Source organism: Prionailurus viverrinus, chromosome C1 (assembly GCF_022837055.1).
Source record: "Prionailurus viverrinus isolate Anna chromosome C1, UM_Priviv_1.0, whole genome shotgun sequence".
Lineage (NCBI taxonomy): Eukaryota > Metazoa > Chordata > Mammalia > Carnivora > Felidae > Prionailurus > Prionailurus viverrinus.
This window is the reverse complement of record NC_062568.1, coordinates 119,778,823-119,798,159: the sequence shown is the minus strand read 5'-3', so window position 1 is coordinate 119,798,159 and position 19,337 is coordinate 119,778,823. Positions and strand designations below refer to the sequence as shown.

At 48.0% G+C, this 19,337-nt stretch overlaps 1 long non-coding RNA gene across 1 annotated transcript in view; it reads left to right on the top strand.

Annotated features, from left to right (window-relative positions):
• Positions 1 to 5,513: 5,513 nt before the first annotated feature.
• LOC125171906 (uncharacterized) overlaps positions 5,514 to 19,337 on the top strand; it is a 71,887-nt gene continuing 58,063 nt past the window's right edge. The window contains exon 1 of the long non-coding RNA XR_007154492.1: positions 5,514 to 5,632. This is a non-coding gene — a long non-coding RNA (uncharacterized LOC125171906). The remainder of the gene's footprint in view (positions 5,633 to 19,337) is intronic.

The window sequence follows — 19,337 nt, the reverse complement described above, 5'->3', positions numbered from 1 at the left end:
CCACCTCCATGTGTCCTTAGTTAGACGGCAAAGGCTCAGGACCAGGACTAGCTTTGCCTTTCTCTGTACGGATACCCCATGATTGAACCTGGCACTTAATAGATGCTCAATACAAATTTAATGATTGATTAAGTCTGAAAGAAGACAGTAGGGAAGGCGAAGAAAGGTAGAAGAAGAAAACTAAAATAAAATTAGGGACATCTTAAAGACTAGTTTAAGGGGTGCCTGGCCGGCTCCATTGGTTGAGTGTCCGACTCTTGGTTTTGGCTCAGGTCATGATCTCATGGTTTCATGGGTTTGAGCCCTGCGTCGGACTCGGCACTGCTTGGGATTCTCTTTCTCCTTCTCCCTCTTCCCCTTCCCCTCTTATGCTGTCTCTCTCTCTCAAAATAAATAAACTTAAAAAAAAAGGATGAGTTCAATTAAAGAAAACGTTAGTGCCAGACTTGATTTCAGGAGGAAGTGAGAGAGGCAGGAACCTCTATGGGGTGGACAGGAAGTGAAATATCAAGGATAGGAATGGGAAAAGAGGTATTGAGAGTAGTGCCATGCATTGAGGAAACATTTATAGTAAAGAGGCTGCTATTGGGCAATGATAAGTTCCTCTTTTCTTGAATTCAATAAGATATAGATGATTGAAGTGCGATGCAAAAGCCACTGCTAGTTCCCAAGTGCCTTACCCAATAAAGCCTTGTTGTTTCCAGATGATGGTGGTGGTTGACAAGGCTTTTCAGCGATCACAGGCTGCTGGTGTGCCCTGATGTGGGGAGAAGGTGGTGTGCCCCTGGGAGCATTAGTGAGCATGGGTCATGCGAGGCCCAGAAGCAAGCCTCAACTCTATCCTCCACCCTGGGCATGTCCTGAGTCGAGCAGAATAAGTGAGTAGTGAGACATTTTCCCCTTCTTCCATGTTCACCCTCAGAAATCCTACCCATCTTTTAAGGTTGGCTGTGAAGGATCCTTCTAGATGTCAGAGCTGACCTGACCATCCTCCGTGTTCCACAGCACTGGTTTCTACTCAGTGATGGGTCCACCCCAAGCTGTTTCATATGAGAGGAAGAAGAGGGGAAGACTGTTCACCCCAGCCTGTGAGCTCCTTGAGGGCAGGGATCTATCTTATTCATCCCTGTCCTGCCTCAGGGGCCACATGCACTGCCTGGCACCTGCTGTCTGATATATAACAGGTGCCCCGGACATTTTTATTGGGCAAGTTCTCTCTGCAGAGGGTTGGAAAAGAGCAGATGACATAAAGGGTGGGAGTCCGGATTAGATACCCCATCAAAGTGCCCCTATGGTGCCCTGGACATCCTGCACCTTAGCAACCATACATGAGTCTCTCGTATGTTTTAGACCCATCTCCCCTCAGCCAGATCCTTGGGAGCAGAGATGGACTGACGTGCTCAAAGCAGGTACAAAGTGAGCATGAAATGATTGTGAAATGGTGGACACAACCTCACAATGTTGTTCGTTGACTTAGAGCCCAGCAGAGCCATTTCCTCTGGGAGTCATGGCTATGCCCTTCAAACCCAGGAGCTGGTCCCTGGCTCCCAAATGTGGCGGCACATTAGAATCTCCTGGGGGAGTTAAAAAAAATTCCTGGTGTCCAGGCTGCATTTCAGAATGTCTGGGATGGGTAAGAGCCTGGCATCAGTGATTTGCAAAGATCCCCAGGCGATCCCAAGGGGCACTAAGTTTTGGAACCACTTGTTTGGGAGGTATTCCAATAAACTAAATTAAAGTAAGGAGGGCACCCATACCTTTGACACAACATAAATGGGTTTTAACCATCATAGGACTTTTTCAAAGTGCAAAGGATCTGCTGGGACAGCCAGAATTTGGCCAGATGCTGCTAACATTTACAGATCACCCTGAGAAGGAGGCTCAGTTAAGTACCTCAGCCTGGTACCCTCTCTTTCCTCTGTGTGCTTATTCAGTATTGTGATTATTCGTTGCCATGTTTTTGTCCCCACTAGCCTGTGAGCAACTCGAGAACAGGAACTGTGTTTTCATAAGCACACTAAGTGTCTGACCCACAGTGGATGGGTGACGCATGTTTGTGCAATACTTGTGTCCATGAATTCATTCATTCATTCATTCTTTCTTTCTTTCTTTCACTTATGCAAGGATGCATTCAACAAATGATAATAAGGATAGAAGGGATAATATTGGCAGAAAAGAAGAATAAATTAGGAAGAGAGAGGAAAAAAAATATGGATTCCATGAGGAGACAGAATCCAAAGTAGGGGAGTAAAAACCAAAGAAGAAAAGAGTATTCATTCACGTCATGCAGAAGAATGCGAGTCAGGCTGGAAGAGGCATGCTTATTTTTTATTAAAAGGACTCGAAAGTTAGTTAACATCTGTAAGTATTCTGTATCTCTTCTCCTTTTCAGTGTATGAATCACAATAAAATCAATTAATTACTAAGGTACTATATGCACAATGTCTTTTTTCCTCTTCCAGGCTGTTAGCTCTAGGAAGGCAGACCTTACCCCTGGCATTCACCTCCATGTCCCCAGTGCCTAGCACGGCACGACATACAATGGTGCTCAGTAAGTATTTACCCAGTAACTCAGAGGATTGCCCATGGCTTCAGTTCCTTCTTTTATTAAAAAAAATCATAATATACTCATTCAGGGTTGCTATAAGGAATAATTTAGATAATAATATATATAAGTACCTGGTGCATGGTTGGCATTCAACAACTGTTAATTCATTATTACTATTAAAAAGAAAATGCCTACTCTGCCAGCCTCTATGCTACATAAGGGCCCAAAAGAGGCAACGGAAAGAGCAAAGAAACTGCACCTTTTACAAAGAGTAAGGATTTGAGAACCCCAGTGTCAGCATCTCCCACCTCAACGCTCCCGGAAGAGTCTCAGCAAACTCCCGAGTCTACTCCCAACACCCTCCCTGGCCACATCCCGCCATGGTGAGTCCTGGACCGGCCAAGACCGGGCTTCCACTCCACCACCACCAGATGGCAGCACAGAGCTCTCTGGCTGCTTGGCCTAAGTAAGGTAGGCAGGTCAATGCCCTGTGCATTGCAGGGTCTCTGAAACCCTGGAGAAGGAGGGGACTAACCCTTGCCCCTCTGGTCTTGGTGTGCTGTTTGGGAGTCAAAACTGGTGCTTTAATATTGGCTTCTTCCTTTCAATTTTCAATCAACAGATTCCAGCCTCTTGCCCCGGGGTCATCTTACACCTGCAGGGTTCTTGTTCAGAATCCTTCGCAGAGCACCTTCCCTTCACCTTCACTCCATTTCAGACCCCCATGTTGCTTTTTGTGAAGGCTCAGAATCCCGTTGGGCCCTTAAGATGTGTCCACATCAAAGTTCACCGTCTTGTGCCTGTCACTGCTCGGCATGGCCCGCGAGGCATCTCCCATTCTGTCTGTCTTTGCTCACATCATTCCTGTCTGTTAATACCCACCCATCGATGCTCATATCTGCTGCCCCTCTATTTCTCTCAGCCTCTTGAAGACCTAGCCAAAGTTCATCTCCAGGAAGTCTTCACTGGTTTGGCACCAGATGAAGGCTCACTCTACTGAGTACCCCATCAACATTTCCTTTCTTGGTAAGTGCTCTCTGGGTTTCAGGTTTGGTGGTTGACCTGTTTTCATGATGCTTTATCAACAATCTCCAGGTGTTTCCTGTCACCCCAGCAAGGGAGGGCAAGAATAGGTCTTTCTCTTCAAAGGAAAACAAGTCCTTTTTCCCTACTCTGGTCTGTGCCCTGCATTCATTGAGCCCTTAATCATTACTGGTGAGCTAAAGGGAGTGAGGAGGAGGTCCCCACACAATGGTGTGTGGGGACGAGGGCAGAGGGTGCCCTGGAGAGCAGCTCGGATGAAACAATCCAGATCCCCTATGTCCCCAAGGCTCCTTGTTGATCAGGATGGGAAGGACACTGTAAAAGGCAAAAGTCCCAGAAAAATTAGATTTTTAGTCTTCTTGGAAATCAAGTGCCTTCTGAGGCTTACTGAGAAAATGCAACCTCTCTGTTCACTCATTCATTCATTTATTCAGAACAATGTGTTGAGCATTGACTGGACTGTGGGTACTAGGAACATACAGATAGACCCAATGCCAGTCCTCAAAACCCCCAAGGTCTAATGGGGACACAGGCTAGTGAACAGCCACTTACTGTGGCGCAGGAGAAGTGCCACGAGGGAGGAAAGTGCAGGGCTCTGTGGGAGCACAGAAAGGGAGGGGCTGGAGGAGGCCATGGAAGTTTCCAGAATCAGTGACTAAGAGTTGAGCACTGAAGGGCCAGTGGGAATTAGTTAGCCATGTGAAGAATTAGGAAGAGGAACCAGCACTTGTGAAAGCATGAAGGGAAGACAACATGGAAGGCCAAGGGATTTATAAGCATTATGACGGGGGCCGCCTGAGCAGGAGATCCAGGAGAGGTGCGTGAAGAGGGTGGCAGGAGCCAGATCTAGTAGTGTCTGTCCAGCAGGTTCTGCAAAGGCTATTTGGACCTTTTGTTGGAGGTAGAGAGCCTGGAAGGCTTTCAAGCATAAGGGTGACATGATTGGATTTTCCTGTTAGGGGTGATCACTCTGCCTGCTGAGGGACGGAATGGGAGCAGGTGACGCAGAAGGTGAGGAGGCCAGAGGGAAAGATACTGCTTGTCCCAGCTGACACAATGTGGGTATGAACTGGTAAGGGATACTTTAGGGGTACAGTCACAGGCTCAGTGACCTGGGTGGACTTTGAAGGCCCTGAGGGGTCCATGGCAGACCTGAGTGGGTAGTTCAGGGGGATTTAGATGTTGCCTGGAGTTCAGGAGACAGGCTGGGGCTGGGTCTCCAAGGAGATCTGGAGTCTGCACGGATGAGGCCTCCAACATAGAGGAGATGACACTAGGGGCAGGGGAGCAGAAGAGGGGAAAGCAGGGACATCTAGGGACCTAGAAGAGAAGGAGGAGCCACAAGGGGAATGGAGAAGGCAGGGTCATAGATAGAGAAGGTAAGTTGGGGGCAGTGATGGCATAGAAGCCCCGGTGGCGGCAGGTGGTAGAGACAAAGGCAGCTGAGCTCAGGCATTTGGAGTCAGCAACACTGGGGTGATGCTTTCAATGGGACGGTGTGGGGCAGAGGCTGAGGCCATAGGCAGAAGGAGGAGCGGGAAATGAGACAGGAAAAAGACTCAGGGCTGCCCTTTGAAGGAATCTGAATATAAAGGAATTAATGAAAAGGGGTGGTGATAGAAGGGAATGTCAGATTAAAGAAGTGTCTCATTTGTTTGAGACTTTTTGGTTTGGGATGGAAGAAATGTATGGAGGGAAATGGGTCCAGCATGAGTAGTTAGGGATGTAGGGGAAATAAGAGACGAGAATTCAGAGAGGGAGGAGGGAGAGCCATCAGGTTCTTACTTGATGGGAGAGGGGCTGGGCTTGATGAGAGAGAAGGAGATGGGCTTTGCTGAGAACCAGACTGGTGGAGTCAGGGCTCTGGAGCCTGGACCAGAAAGAAGGCCACTGAGGCAGACTGAGCTCTGTCCAGAGTGTGGTGAGAAGGCAGGATGGGGCAGTGCTCCTGTCCTCGTGGCTCTGTGATCTTCTCCATCAGGACTCTACCGTCTGGGGAAAGGAGTGAGGAGGCCACCGTAGTCTCCAATCCGATCTGAGGTATGATTTGCTGGAGAGGGAGCTGGAGAGTGATAGCAGTATAGTAAGGGTTCTTGGAGTTGAGAATTTAGCCAGAAAGTACTCAAGGCAACAGTCCAGGGCTCTGGGCCACCTCTTGGCAGGAGTGAAGACAGGACGAGGTGGATAGGCTGGGGGAAAAGAGAGTGAAGGTGGAAGGTGTTGCTAAGTTATCAGAGCCCCGCAGGGGGATTTGGGAGAGCTTGAGGGCTGGGTGAGACGGGGTGTTGGAGTCTTTAACATTCCCAAGAAGCGGCAGGTTTTATCAAAGTCCTGGATGTGACCTTGGGTGGGGAGCCCAAGTGGAGCCCGGATGTGGGATCCCGGAGCGGAAGAGGTAGAGGTGCTGGATGGACAGAGCACAGGAGCCTGACATTATGGTGATGAAAGAGCTGCAGACTAAGTGCCTGCAGGGGAGCGTGAGGTCTCCTTAAGGCGAGGAGAGTTGGCGTCACTGGACCTAGCCCTCGCCTCAGGCCCGCCGAGATACAGTGGCTTGCCTGAGTACAGGCAGCTAGAAAGTGGCTGAGAAAAATTAAAATTACTCTCGTGTGGATTCTCTTACTCCTCCTACCTGCGCGAGCTGCCCATTTGGACGGACGTTTCAGTTCACTGAAAGCTTGGTCTGCAAGCCCTTTTATGCTGGCTGAATTTGTGATATGGCTGAATTTGTAATATGTAGTCACCGTGTGACTTAGGGAAATGCATGGCATGTTCTGCGAGCCTCTGTGCAATGAGGGGTTGAACCGTGGGTTTTCGACCATGTCGAGTGGAGTCCGAGTGACTCCCTGGAAGAGGCTAAGGCCCCCCCTCCCCGGGGGGCAGGACTGAGGGGAGTCTGAGTGGGGACGGGCTCCTGGTTTCCACCTGAGAAGCTGTCCTTGGATCTGAGTACTGCAGTTCTGCAGATTTTGGGCAGAGCGAGGATTCAGCTGTCCAAAGCAATGTTAAAATTGGTCTTGCCCAGGGCCGCCTGGGTAGCTCAGCTGGTTAAGTGTCTGACTTCAGCTCAGGTCACGATCTCACAGTTCATGGGTTTGAGCCCCATGTCGGGCTCTGTGCTGACAGCTCAGAGCCGGGAGCCTGCTGCGGATTCTGCGTCTCCTTCTATCTCTGCCCCTCCCCCACTTGTGCTCTGTCTCTCTCACACAAGAATAAATAAGCATTAAAAAAAAAATCGGTCTTGCCTGGCCCTTACCCTGCACGAGCCTTTGCTGTTGTGTGCTGTAGGGCGTGTCCCTGGTGGTGCGTCCTTATCTGTGGACCCTTGTCAGTTTGAATGTTAGGCACTTGGCGGGCAACTGGGCAGCTCCAGAGCCCTGCCCTGAGCCCACTGAAAAGCCAGTGCTCTTCTGAGGTGGTCATGGTGCCCTTCCAGAAATCGAATTTTACTAAAGTGGTTTTGATGGGCTGACGGCTTGGGCGCTCAGTAACCTCGAAGATGGATTACATCCTGAGTCTAGCAAGTGGGACAGACAGGTCCTGTAGCCAAGGGACAAAGCCCAGACCTGTTCTTCGTCACCTAGCACCAGCTGGAATCTCTTGTCACTGGGCTGGCAGCTGTGAGGGATCACTTGGCCACCAGGCAACCTTCCCAGCTGGGACCTTCGTGAGAGTCTGTGCCAGAGAAACGACATCTGTGAGTCACTGCTCAGGGGAAAACCCAGCTGCTCTGCTCAGTCCCGGGCTCCGTGGCCATGGGGAAGGGCCAGCAGGCAGAGCAAGAGTCGAAGATAGGCTACTTTGTTTTTCTCAGTTTCTACAGCGGCTTTCCAGATTTGCATTTCCTGATTTCAGAAGGGAAGTTAGGAGGTGGGACTGGAACCAAAGAGGCAGATGGAAGGCCCACAGCTACGGAGGGTGGAGGGCTTGGGCTGAGCTGTTGGACCTATTCCTCAGACCCACTGGGTTCTCACCTTTGTCCCCCCACTTTGCTTCTGACCCACAGGTGGTGACAGCCAGGCTTTTAGTCTCCATGTGGTATGCTTGGGGCAGTGAGTGTCAGGAAATGGGGGTGACTCTTGTGTGGGCAAGATGAATCAGGGGAAAGTCTCCCCAAATACTGGGAGAGAGGAACTGGGGAAGAGGGTGAGGTTTGTTTCACAACACAGAAGGATGGATCCTTGGTGCCGTGTGCAAATTCTCTTCGCTGAAGGGAATGTCAGCCAGGTGTGGGCCTGACAGCCATATGTGTTAGTGGGCTAGCCCTGGAGTAGTCCCTGCGAGGACTGGGGTGATTACTTGGGACCATGGTGGGAAGGGCTGGTGGCTGGGGATGTCATTCCTCACGACAGTGAAATCACCTCGGAGACTGAGAAGCCCTTCACTGGGGAGAGGGACCAGAATCTCTTCACTTAACCTGAGCTCCCAGTAAGCCAAGTGTCTTTGAGCTCCATGTTTGGTTGAGTCTTGGTGGGTCAGGGAGCCTGCCTTGCTCTGTGTGATGCAGATCAACCTCAAGTGTATGGCTCAGTTTCCAGCAGTGGGTTTGGGGAGTGATGTGAGCAGGTGGGAGTGTGTGTGGGGCTTGCCTGGAGTAGCAGCCAGTATGGCAAAAGTCCTACAAACCAACCAGGAAGGGAATGCTTGAGGCCGTTGGGGATATTTAGTCTAGAGAAGAGAACAGGAGAGCATTTTGGAACACTTCTTGCTCCAGATGGCGGAACTGGGGCCAGCAGACGGAAATAACAGGAAGAAAAATTGCAAACCACCAGAGATACACCTGTCTGATCATTTTAACACAACAGAACCTGGTGGTTAACACCCTGGGCTCTAGAGCAGCGTTACAATGGGCGTAGCCACAAACCTGCTCACAGATGTGGTTATGAGACCTGTTCAGTGTTGGCTTGCACCACGATTTTTAAAAATTCCATCAGTAAACAATACAAATTGAGAAGTTGTGCTTATACATCTGTATTTATAACCTCTCTTGAAAAACCTGAAGGGCTGATCACTCAGGTTCATGTTCTGTCATGGAACAATAAACGGTACCAGGATGGCAGCTGCCCCCTCCCAGGTCATCACAGATGCCACTCTCCTCCACCTTTCTTACACCTGCATGGCTTTCACCGATTCACAGGTACCCAGCCCTTTGGAGGGATTACAGTTTGCAACTCTGTTCTAGTTAAGAGCTCAGGGTTTGGGTCCTGGCTTTGCCACTTTCAAGCAATCGTGATCTTAGGCAAGTGAGTCAACGTCTCCAAGCCACAATTTCCTTTTCTGAATATGGGATTTATAACAATACTGACCTGGTGGGGTTAGAGAACTCACGGGTAGTGGCTAACGCAGAGTGGGGCACTTGACCAGAGCTCACCAACTATTAGCTGCCCGGGAGCTGTCCAACAGTGGAAAGGGCGTTCTCACAAAGTCTTGGGGCTCCGTCACCAACATCAGACCTGCAGAAGTCGAGGACTGCAGAAGAGAAAAGCCACCAAAGATCTCTGAAATAAATGGGTCATGTGCCAGTTCTCCATGGACCGTCCCCAATGACCAAGTCAAAGGTGTCGGTTTAGGGTTGCCCTTGATGCTCATTAAAATCAGATTTTGTCTAAAAGGGACTTTGAGGAGCCAGAAAGAATGCGTTACTTTGAGTAACCTGCACCTTCTTGGGAAGCTGTTGCATGCTCAGGGTGGGGTGGGGCTCCGGCTCTAGCTGCCACTTCCTTTTCTGCTGCAAGATTACTTTGAGTTCACTGGTAGCATTTCCTCCCTCACTAGCTGGCATAGGGTCATCAGTCAGCTCTGCAGACTGAGCAGCCCCATGGCAGCCAAACCCATCCCTATTCCTTAGCCCTGTGATAGAGCCTTCGGTACGTCAGGACCTGTCTGGGACCTGGGTCTCCCTCTGGGTGGGGTCCGAGCCGTATGGGTGCCCTTTGGTAGGTCTGATGAAAGATACTTTGACAGCTGATTCCCACCAGGCCCTGAGACGTCCCCTGCTGAAACAGATGACTGAAAGATTTGTTTCCGTATCCTAAGCCTTCATGCATTTCCTGACTCTAGAAGCTGAGCCTGCTTTACGTACTTGGGATGCTGAGCTAAGAGTGGACATATCCTTGCTCAGGGAGGTATCAGAGGAGAGGAGAGAGTGAAACTCCAGTTCATGAGCACAGAAGGACAAGGGAAACAGTCCATGTGTGCCACACATGCCTGGGCAGAAGCTTGGGAGAGATGGGGAGCAGACCCCCCAAGTCTGGAGGCCACAGGAAGGCAGCCTGTGGGGATCAGGGGATGATGGCTGTAGACATGGGTACAAAGGATGTTAGGTGAAGTGGGGTCAGTGGAATGAGCAGGGGATTCACTCTCTGAGTCTCTTTCCCTTGTTGCTTCTCCACTCCTCCATTCTTCCTCCCTTCTCCTCTTTGGCATTCGCTGTGGCCCCAACACCTACATAGTGTTACAGCCGGAGAGCGGCTGTCAGGCACCTGTCCCCTTGCTTCAGCCCTAGGTGGCACTTCACATGCGTGGATCTCCCTTTTGGCTGGCCTGAATAGCACAGAGCGGCAAGAGGCTGATGTTGGTCCAGAACCTGGCTGCCTGCAGAATCTTGAGGCCAAGCCCTGACCTGCAGCCGGACTTATCCAGATGTCAGGGCCCAAGCTCTCGTTCCTGTGTTTGAGCTAATTGGTCTGTTCAGAGAAGCATTTTTGCCTCTGCCCTGTGGGCACCTGTTCCTGGGAAGCTGTCCCTCATTTAGCGTTGGCCTTTGCACTGGGCCTCTATAGCTGCTGAGTCTTCATCTGACGTCATCTGGCGTCATCATCTGACGCCATGTCTCATGGCCTCTGGCTTGAATCTGGGGGGCTGGAAACTTGTTCAGGCAGTAGAGTGTAAATTAAATATTAGATCTAAGAGGATTTCACATACTTCATAGCATGACCTAGTTGGGATATTTATTTGCTGTTCTCCTGGTTCTCCCAAATGAATAATTGAGTAAAGTCGTGTTTTGACATTCAGAGCTGATTTGCTTACATTTTGCTGAACTGCACCTGCTTTGTAAGAGAGTGGGTGTGAGTCGGGAGGCTGGGAGAAGTGGGGGCAGACAACAGAAGCTTTAACAGAGATGGCGTGGATTGAACATTTTATACATGAAAATACAATTCAGCCCTCAAATTGTGGGTCATAGACTATGTGACAAGCCCGGGAGTAGACTCCAGTGGCAGAATAAAGTCACGGGTGGTACTGGCTTCTCTTCGCAAGTTCGTGTCGGGGAAACGATAGCAAATACACAAGCAGCAGCTGAACAGCAGAGTACGAAGACAGACACGCGTCCCCCCTTCCACTGCACATACACTCACGATCAGATGCACATCTGTACATATCTGGCCACACACGAAAGACCCATCCAGGTTTTGAGATTTTGGCCATCCAAACCTACAAGTAAAATCTCCCCACTTTGAATCTGCATTTCATCGTAGCATTGTGGTCTGACATGGGCTCTGGAGCCAGAGGATTTGGGTGAGAATCTGGCTCCTTCCGTACTAGCTGTTGGAATGTATACCCGCCACATAACCTCTCTCTGTGCTTCAGTGTCCTCATCTGTAGAATAGAGATTATACTTTGCAGGATTTCTTAGCGGTTTAAAGACGTTAAAACGGGTGCATGCTTAGAATGGTGCAAGACACATGGGAGTGTTGAATAGTCGTGGCCATTACTCCTAAGATCTCACCGCTCACAGAGGGAGATGGCAGTCATTCAGGCCATAGGGGGAACAGGAGGCTCATTTGTAGGATGAGAAAGTAGGACAATTAAAAGAATATGTGCTTGGGTTCAGGAGAGGAGAAGGTCCTGGCAACTTGGTTCTTCCCTTACAGCCACTGAGCCCCGACTCCATTCCATTCATCAAGGATACAAGAGAATCTGCCACTCACACATCATGTAAGGGTGATGGGAAAACAGAGATCCTTGAGGCATGGAATCCACAGTGTGCTTCAGGAGGCGAAACAAATAGAGAAAAACAAAGAGTCTTAGAGCATGAAAAACACCACCAAAACTTACGAAGACTCATTAAGTTGTGGGTAGGAAGGTCAGAAAAGACTTGTGTGTTTCGGAGGAGAAGGTGTTACAGGTGTCAGGAACAGTATGGATCAGAGCAGGGAGGCAGGAAAGCTTCGCCTTTATGTGAGAACAGGGCAGGGTCTAATTTGGTTGGGGCAAACTAGGATAAGAAGGGTTGCTTTGGGCTACCAATGGAGAGAGGAAATGAAAAACGAAGGTGAGACTTGGCACGTTGTCGACAGGCAACAGAGGGTCACTAAAGGTACCTAAATGGGGATATTGGAGGTCAAATCTTGTTATATTTTAAAGCTAAGAGAATCTAGTGGGTAAGGAAGACAGAGGAGTCCAAGATTACAACATATTTTTCTACCTGGGTGACTGAGGACATGGTGATATTTGCCAGAAATAGGCAAGTCAGAAAAAGGGACTGGTTCGGTAACAGAAATTGCTCTGCCGGGACAGTTTTGGTGGCAAATGTCAGTGAGTCATCCCAGTGGCAGTGACCTGCCAGCTGTTGGAAATGGAGGCGCCAAAGAGAGAGGCTGAGGACAGGGATATGGATTAGGAGCTGGCTCCAAAGACAGTCATAGAATGGGAATGTATCATGGCACAGGAGGGGACTGAGGGAGAAGGGAAGAGGGCTAAGGCTAGACCTTGGCAACAGAACACTGATGGGAAAGACGGAAGAAACGGAGCCTGAGGAAGGCTAAAGAGGAATAATTACTAATGAGGAGAAGCAAGGCAGTTCCGTGTCATGGAAACCAACAAAAATGGAGACGTCAAGAGGGTAAGACCCAAGAAAAGCCAGTGACCTCGGAGAGGCGTCCGCATATAGTTCTGGGATGATGCCATATCGCTGGGTCCAAATAATTTTTGAATTATATGGAAAAAAACCCCCAGACTGTGTGAGGACCACACGTTTAAGAATAAGGGAAAATAAGGAGTGAGAGAGTAAGGTAGTGCAAGGAGGAGGTGGCTCAAAGGGTTATGGGAAACACGAGGTGCTTTGTAGAATGAAGGGAAAGATGTGCCGTGAGCTCACTCAGTCCCGCCTACCTTCCTAATGCAAGAAACTAAGATCAGAAAAGAGAACAAGAGAAGGAGGCTGGATGGTTTGCCGGATACCAGAATATGAAGAAATTGATGTGAGTGGCAGAAACGGGGAGTGGGAGAAGGCATATATAAACTCATCACTGAGAAAAGAAAGATTAATTACAAAGTAGAATCAGTTGATTATGAACTGAATACTGAACCAGCTAAGATAGCTTAACAGAAAACATCTATTCTTAAGGCACGCAACTTAGACGAAATTAAATATATTTAAAATGCTGGGGAGGCAAAGGGGAAGCAGGTCGTATTTCTCCAACCCAGTCCTTGATCAGTGTTGTGACTTTCTGGGAGTTCCTGACCCCTCTCCGTCTCAGAGTCTCACCTGCACAGTAGGGATGGTAACACTTCCCAAGGTTGTTGCATTGTCCTAAGGACTGGATGAGGCATTCAGGAACCTGAATGCATGAGAGCTGTTATCCCAGCGTTTTCCACGTTGTAAGCAGGTGCTCAGTAAATACTGGTTATCATTGCTATAAGCTTTTCTTGGCTGTGTGTTAGTGCAGTCTCGGGGGGAGTCGTTTGGCAACTGGGGCCCCAGGATTTAGCTGGACAAATGCTAACACTTGCCCTGGATAGATAAGTGCGGCTAATATAAAAACGAATGATTGTATGTGACTTCACAAAAGAGAAAAGGGAAGAGAAGGGGGAGACTAGAGAAATAATAGTGTGTGTGTGTGTGTGTGTGTGTATGGTACAACTAGGGAAAGACCGCACTCGATGACTGGTAGAAATGGACGCCACTGAGCCACTGCACAGTTGGCTTCAGTACCGGAAACCCAACCAAGTTGTGGCTTCCCAGTTTGCGCTTGTGAATATTGGTGGCCCTTTTCAACTCCCCAGGCAAGGCTGCAAACATGTAGTCTAGAGTCTCTCTCATTTCGACTTTGTAGCAATGCCCTTCTAATCAATGCCTACCGATTCTCCTCCTGCCTGCCCCCTACCTCAAGAAATGAGAGGACTACTGAGAGCATCAGCCCCAAAGATTTGGTGTTCGGCTCAAATTCATGATCTACCTTCTCCAAGTGTCAGCTTTCTCCTCTCTGATGATGACCTACTATGCACCATTTTGACTGTCTATGGACTTACAGAACTTACCTCTCCAAGCGGGTGCTCTTCTGGGGTATGGTGATCAAGTATGCATCGATCTCACCCAGAACCTTCCCTCTTTTGCATCATGTTTTTTCCAGTCCAAGGACGCCTTCACCCTGCCTCATGAGGCAGCTTCTCTTTGGCACCACTCCTCCCTTCAGCCACGATGTCAGAGTTCCTGAGCCCTGCCTTGTGTGCATGAGGTCTGACCGGTGGGGAGGCGGGTAGAATGAACGCTGAACCCCAGGTGTCACGTGGCATGGCTCGCCGTGCTGCAAGGTGAGCTGTGGGTCATCTGGGGCCAGCTTTGAATCCCAGACTACTTTCCCCCCTAACTACCTTCCCCTTGCTATCTCTTTCAGAGTGCGTGGGGGTGGAAATGCAATCTCATTGAAAAATTAACTGAAACAGCCGCTGGCAAGCTCCGCTACAAAGTAACTTCATGCATTTCAGTCTTCAAAATGACTTTTGGACAATCTTTTGTTTATCTCCAGCATTGCTCTTCTCCATTAGCAGAAAGATACACACGCATTGGCTTGTGTGTATCTACAGGGACGTCTCCCTCTCTCTCCCCCTACTCTTTCCACCCTCCCCACCCCCAAAAGCTGACGTGTTAATTAGTGGGGATAGTGCATTGTTCAAACTGTCACAATGGGTGAAGAAGCCAGACTGAAGATGAGGTAGGCCATCAGCATGAATTCCGTTCTCCAGGAGAGATGGGAAATTCTTGCGTGCCGGAGAGAGTAATCACTTTATTTCAGTCTCAGCTGCATACCGGGTTTCGTCAGCTACTGTAAGGTTGAGTAATCCCAGATTGCTGGGGCTGCTCTCCCATGCATTAAATGAGAGAATATGCAAATACTAGGTAACCTGTAAGTCCTGAATAAAGGTTATCCTTTTATCCTAGTTTTCCTCAATAATATATTTTGAATTTGTTACATGGGAATTTATCTAATGTCAAATAAGTCGGTGGAGTTCTGGACCATCTTGATCTTTCCTGATCTGCCTGGAGTCAATCAACAATCCTGGGGTAACGGGTGGGGATGAAACATGGGGGTCCCAGAGCCAATACCTAAAAATATGCACAGAGGTCATGGGGGATAGCTCCTGGGAGGATGCCAGGAGAATTCCTGCTTCTTCGTGAGAGATACTCACTTATCCATAAATCGTTTGTCCACGGCCTTGTTGCTTGGTGACCTGTGTGGCTGAGCCATGCGGTAAAGGTGGTGACAAAGATCTACCTCCTCCAGGCTCCTTGCACTTGGAGGAAGGACATCTCCTCCTGAGGCCCACCCTCTGCCTCCCAGCTAGTCAGTCAGTCTGAAACTTGTCCCTCGGATTGTCGCATTCCATTTGTGATCACGTGTCACCTGGTTCCTTTTCTCTATTTACTATTCCTTAGCCTTCTCTGCTCTTTGAAAACTGAGGGAGGGTTGAGTTGCCGTGGCAACCCCCTACCCCCACCTCTCTTCTGTTTCTCAACAATTTTTCTACATTTTAATAAAGTCACTATTTATAGTGTGCAAAGCTTCATTCCCCTCCACCGCAGCTCTGCAAGGGAGATTTCCTGTCTGACCAGAATACTAATGACTAAAACATGGCTTTCCAGTGAGGCAGCGGGGAGGGGGCCCTCCAGGGCAAGCTCGTTGCTAGACATATGTGTTCGGGACCAGGGTTTGACCTGTATACATGAAGAACCACAGTGGACAGGGCTGAATCCCCAGCCTTGTAAAAAATGCCGTGCTAAATACAGATAAAATATACATGTTGAATTCGGCTGGAGGGGGGAAGGCATGAGATAAGGCATTCTTACCTTTGTTACACTGACAGAAGGAACTGAAGTCCTGGGCTGTGATCGTACCAGGCTGAGATGTGTAGCCAGCCTGCCAGGAATAGTTGGGATTTGCAACACTGAAGGTGGCTCAAAGCCGGCATGGAATCATGGTGGGGCTGCGGGTGGGGGAACACAGAGGCTTCATCGTTTGCTAGCTCTGAGACCTCAGTGTTCTCAACTGTATACTGTCTACCTTGTAGGGCTGCTGTGAGGGGTAGAGATATCGTACTCCAGGCATTTGGAGGCCATAATATGGCCTCACGGTTAAGCCTCTGGGCTCTGGAGTAGGCTTCGGATCCTGGCTCTGCCAACCTCTAGTTTTATGACTTGAGGCAAGGCACTCGACCTCTCCATCAATCACCTTTCTCATCTTTGAAATGGGGGCAATAATAATAGGGCCTGCCTTTCAGGGTGGTTTCTAGAATTCGACAAGTTAATACGGTACAGGCTTAGAACAGTGCCTGGTAAAATGGCTATTGTCATTGATTATTGGCATTTAGTACGTGAAAGCTACTATTTCCCCAGTTTATCGACACTCATGAAGACTAGTCCAAAGCTGGGGCTTTACCAAGGGCTGTATAGCTATTGAGGGATGGTCGCTTCTCAATTCTTACTGTTCATGGGTAACAACATGCATTCTTTGCTAAACAAACTTATATGGAATCAAGGTAGATTATTTTAGTTTAAGTCTGATTTGAATTTAAGATATTATTTATCCACTCTGATGGCTCACAGGTGAGTGAGGTGATGTAGTAGCACTCTGATAGCAGAGCTTCTCATTTTCCTTTTTTAAATGCTTATTTATTTTTGAGAGAGAGAGAAAGAGCGCGAGCGAGCACACACGCACAAGTGGGGGAGGGGCAGAGAGAGAGGGAAACCTAGAATCCCAAGCAGGCTCAAGGCTCCGAGCTGTCAGTACAGAGCCCAACGTGGGGCTTGAACTCACAAACTGTGAGATCGTGACCTGAGCCGAAGTCAACGCCCAACCAACCGAGCTACCCAGACGCCCCAGCAGGGTTTCTCAAACCTTCATGTGCCTATGAGTCACTTGGAGATTTTATTAAAATTCAGATTCTAATTCGGTAGGTTTGGGGTGGAGTGGTGGAGTCTGAGATTATGCATTTCTGGCAAGCTCTTAGGTAATGCTGATGCCGCTGGTCCTTGGGGACCAGTAAGTAGCGAGATTATGAGGTTTTTGAATACAGCTCTTCCCGAAGATGCCTTTGCATAGAAGTGTGGGTTTAGAGGAAGGGGTTCCTCCCATTTCCTACCCACATACAAAGCTGGAATCACCCGATATTAGTAGAGCTGGGCTCTCGCGAGGGAATGAGATTAAGAATGATCAGTGAAAGCTAGACACTTCTTTCCCCCCACCGTCCCCTGAGGTCTTTTTGACAAAGGAAGTTAAGTAAAGCTGTATGCAATCGTCTGGCTTTTGGCCAGAAAGCTCAGAGGTGTCTGACTGCATTATATAAGGGTTTTCCTCTTGCTTTACGAGTGTGATTATTCACTTTGGTTTGTTCTTCAAGTATTTTCAGAACCCAATAAAAAGCCCATCACTTTTAGGGTGGCATTTTAGAATGGGGGGGGGAGACACTGATTTACCCAGAATATTTTCAAGAGAGGATTGTTGGACTGAAATCCAAGTGAAATTGGGCCAAACAAAGACATAATTATTAAAATATTAACTCAAAATTTCGACTCCCGCTTACCTAAAAGCACTGCTTTCCTACTATAAATCTCTGGCAATCTCTTATTTCAGTTGAAGCTTTCTTTTTTGTTTTTGTTTTTTGTTTGTTTGTTTTTTTGAAAACACCTCTAACTCTTGACATGTTTTTAACAACGAACAATAGTGGTGCTATAGAGCAGCTGGAAATCACTTCTGAATTACCAGTGGAGGGATTAAAGGCCCGTGTTATAAAATGAGAGGGTTAGCTACTTTAGAAGATGAATCAGCCAATGACTCACAATTACCAGTTTTGTGACTTAAAAATCCCAGTGATTGTGAGCTTCTCCTTGGAGAACGGGCATTCTTTGAAGAAATACATGACATGGGAGAAAGGAATGTGAAAATGTGAAGTATAGTTCTTTAAATTCTGGATCGCCGTGATTCAGAAGAGCATGGTAAGAACATGTCTGTGCATTCTACCAAGAAGATCATCTCAACCGGATTTAGGCTTTTAGCGACGTGATCTACCCCCTTTGTTGCAAGGCAGTATTGTGTGGTCATCTCTACTAGCTTATTAAACAAGATCTGCATCATCTCTCAAAAAGGCCCGCGGATCAAGATACGTTGATGCCAGCTAGGAAGGAACCGCCCCTCAAGGTGCTTTCGTTTGGTATTAAGTTTCTGACAGGTTGAACCATGTATTCCTTTTTGCCAAGTAGTATCCATCGTGTGAACGTACTATGATTTTGTTTGTCCATTCCGTTATACATTGGTTTCCGGTTTTTGGAAAACAAATAAAGCTGCTAGGGACATTTGCATCCGAGTGTTTTGTGGCTTCCGGCTGTGTGGTAATGGGAGTACCGAACATGTTCTCTTATCCTCACTCGCCATCCGTATATTCTCGGAAAAGGTTTTGTACATTTAAATCAGGTTGGCTCTTTATTTTGAATAGAACTAGTGTTTTGCAAATGTTTAAAAAAAAAAAAAAGGAGGGAAGTGTCCCTTTAGTGTCAGATTTAACCCTTGTAGACGCGGACATGGTCAGCTCATAACAACCCAGGTGGGAGACAGGAAAATATGACAGATAGGGACAACAATCTATATTTCAAAATACAAAGTTTTTCCAGAGCGTTAGATGTTAAAAGTCTTTTCAAGTGGAGACCACGCAAATAGGATTCCAGATGAAAGTCTCTTCAGTTGGCGTACAACCGTTGGGAAAGATGAAATGACATGTATCTGAGAATTGCTATTATGACCCTTCCTTAAAACAGAAGAGCTTTGTTCCTTCTGAGCTAGTGGGAACCTGTTATAGTAGCAGCCTTATAATTTGTCACTGAGTAAATCACCAACACCAAGTTACATTAATTATATCTTACTCTTTGGTTCCCTAAATTCCCCTTTAATAGGCCCGAAGGAGTTGCAATGAATAACATGGATCGAGACCCATTTGCAACCCTTGGGCTTAGTTTTTCTTTTCCAGTAAATATGTTCTTTCTCTGTTATTGCAAGGAGGAAAATCCATTTTTGAAGTTTTGTTAAGAAGTGTGCTTGGGGGGCGCCTGGGTGGCTCAGTCGGTTAAGCGGCCGACTTAGGCTCAGGTCATGATCTCACGGTCCGTGAGTTCGAGCCCCACGTCGGGCTCTGTGCTGACAGCTCAGAGCCTGGAGCCTGTTTCAGATTCTAAGTCTCCCTCTCTCTCTGACCCTCCCCTGTTCATGCTCTGTCTCTCTCTGTCTCAAAAATAAATAAAAATGTTTTAAAAAAATTAAAAAAAAGAAAAAGAAGTGTGCTTGGCATTATCAGTAGCTAAACTCTTGCTTTAAGTGAATGGTTCTTAGTGACTGCAATGATTTAAGTTTGGTGCCTTCTGCAGGCTTGCTTCCGGCAGATTCCACACAGATAAGAGGATGTGTAGGTAATTTTGAGCTGGGAATCATTTTGACTGAGGGTTCGTAGAGATACGAACAGGCAAATTCTGTTTAGGCAT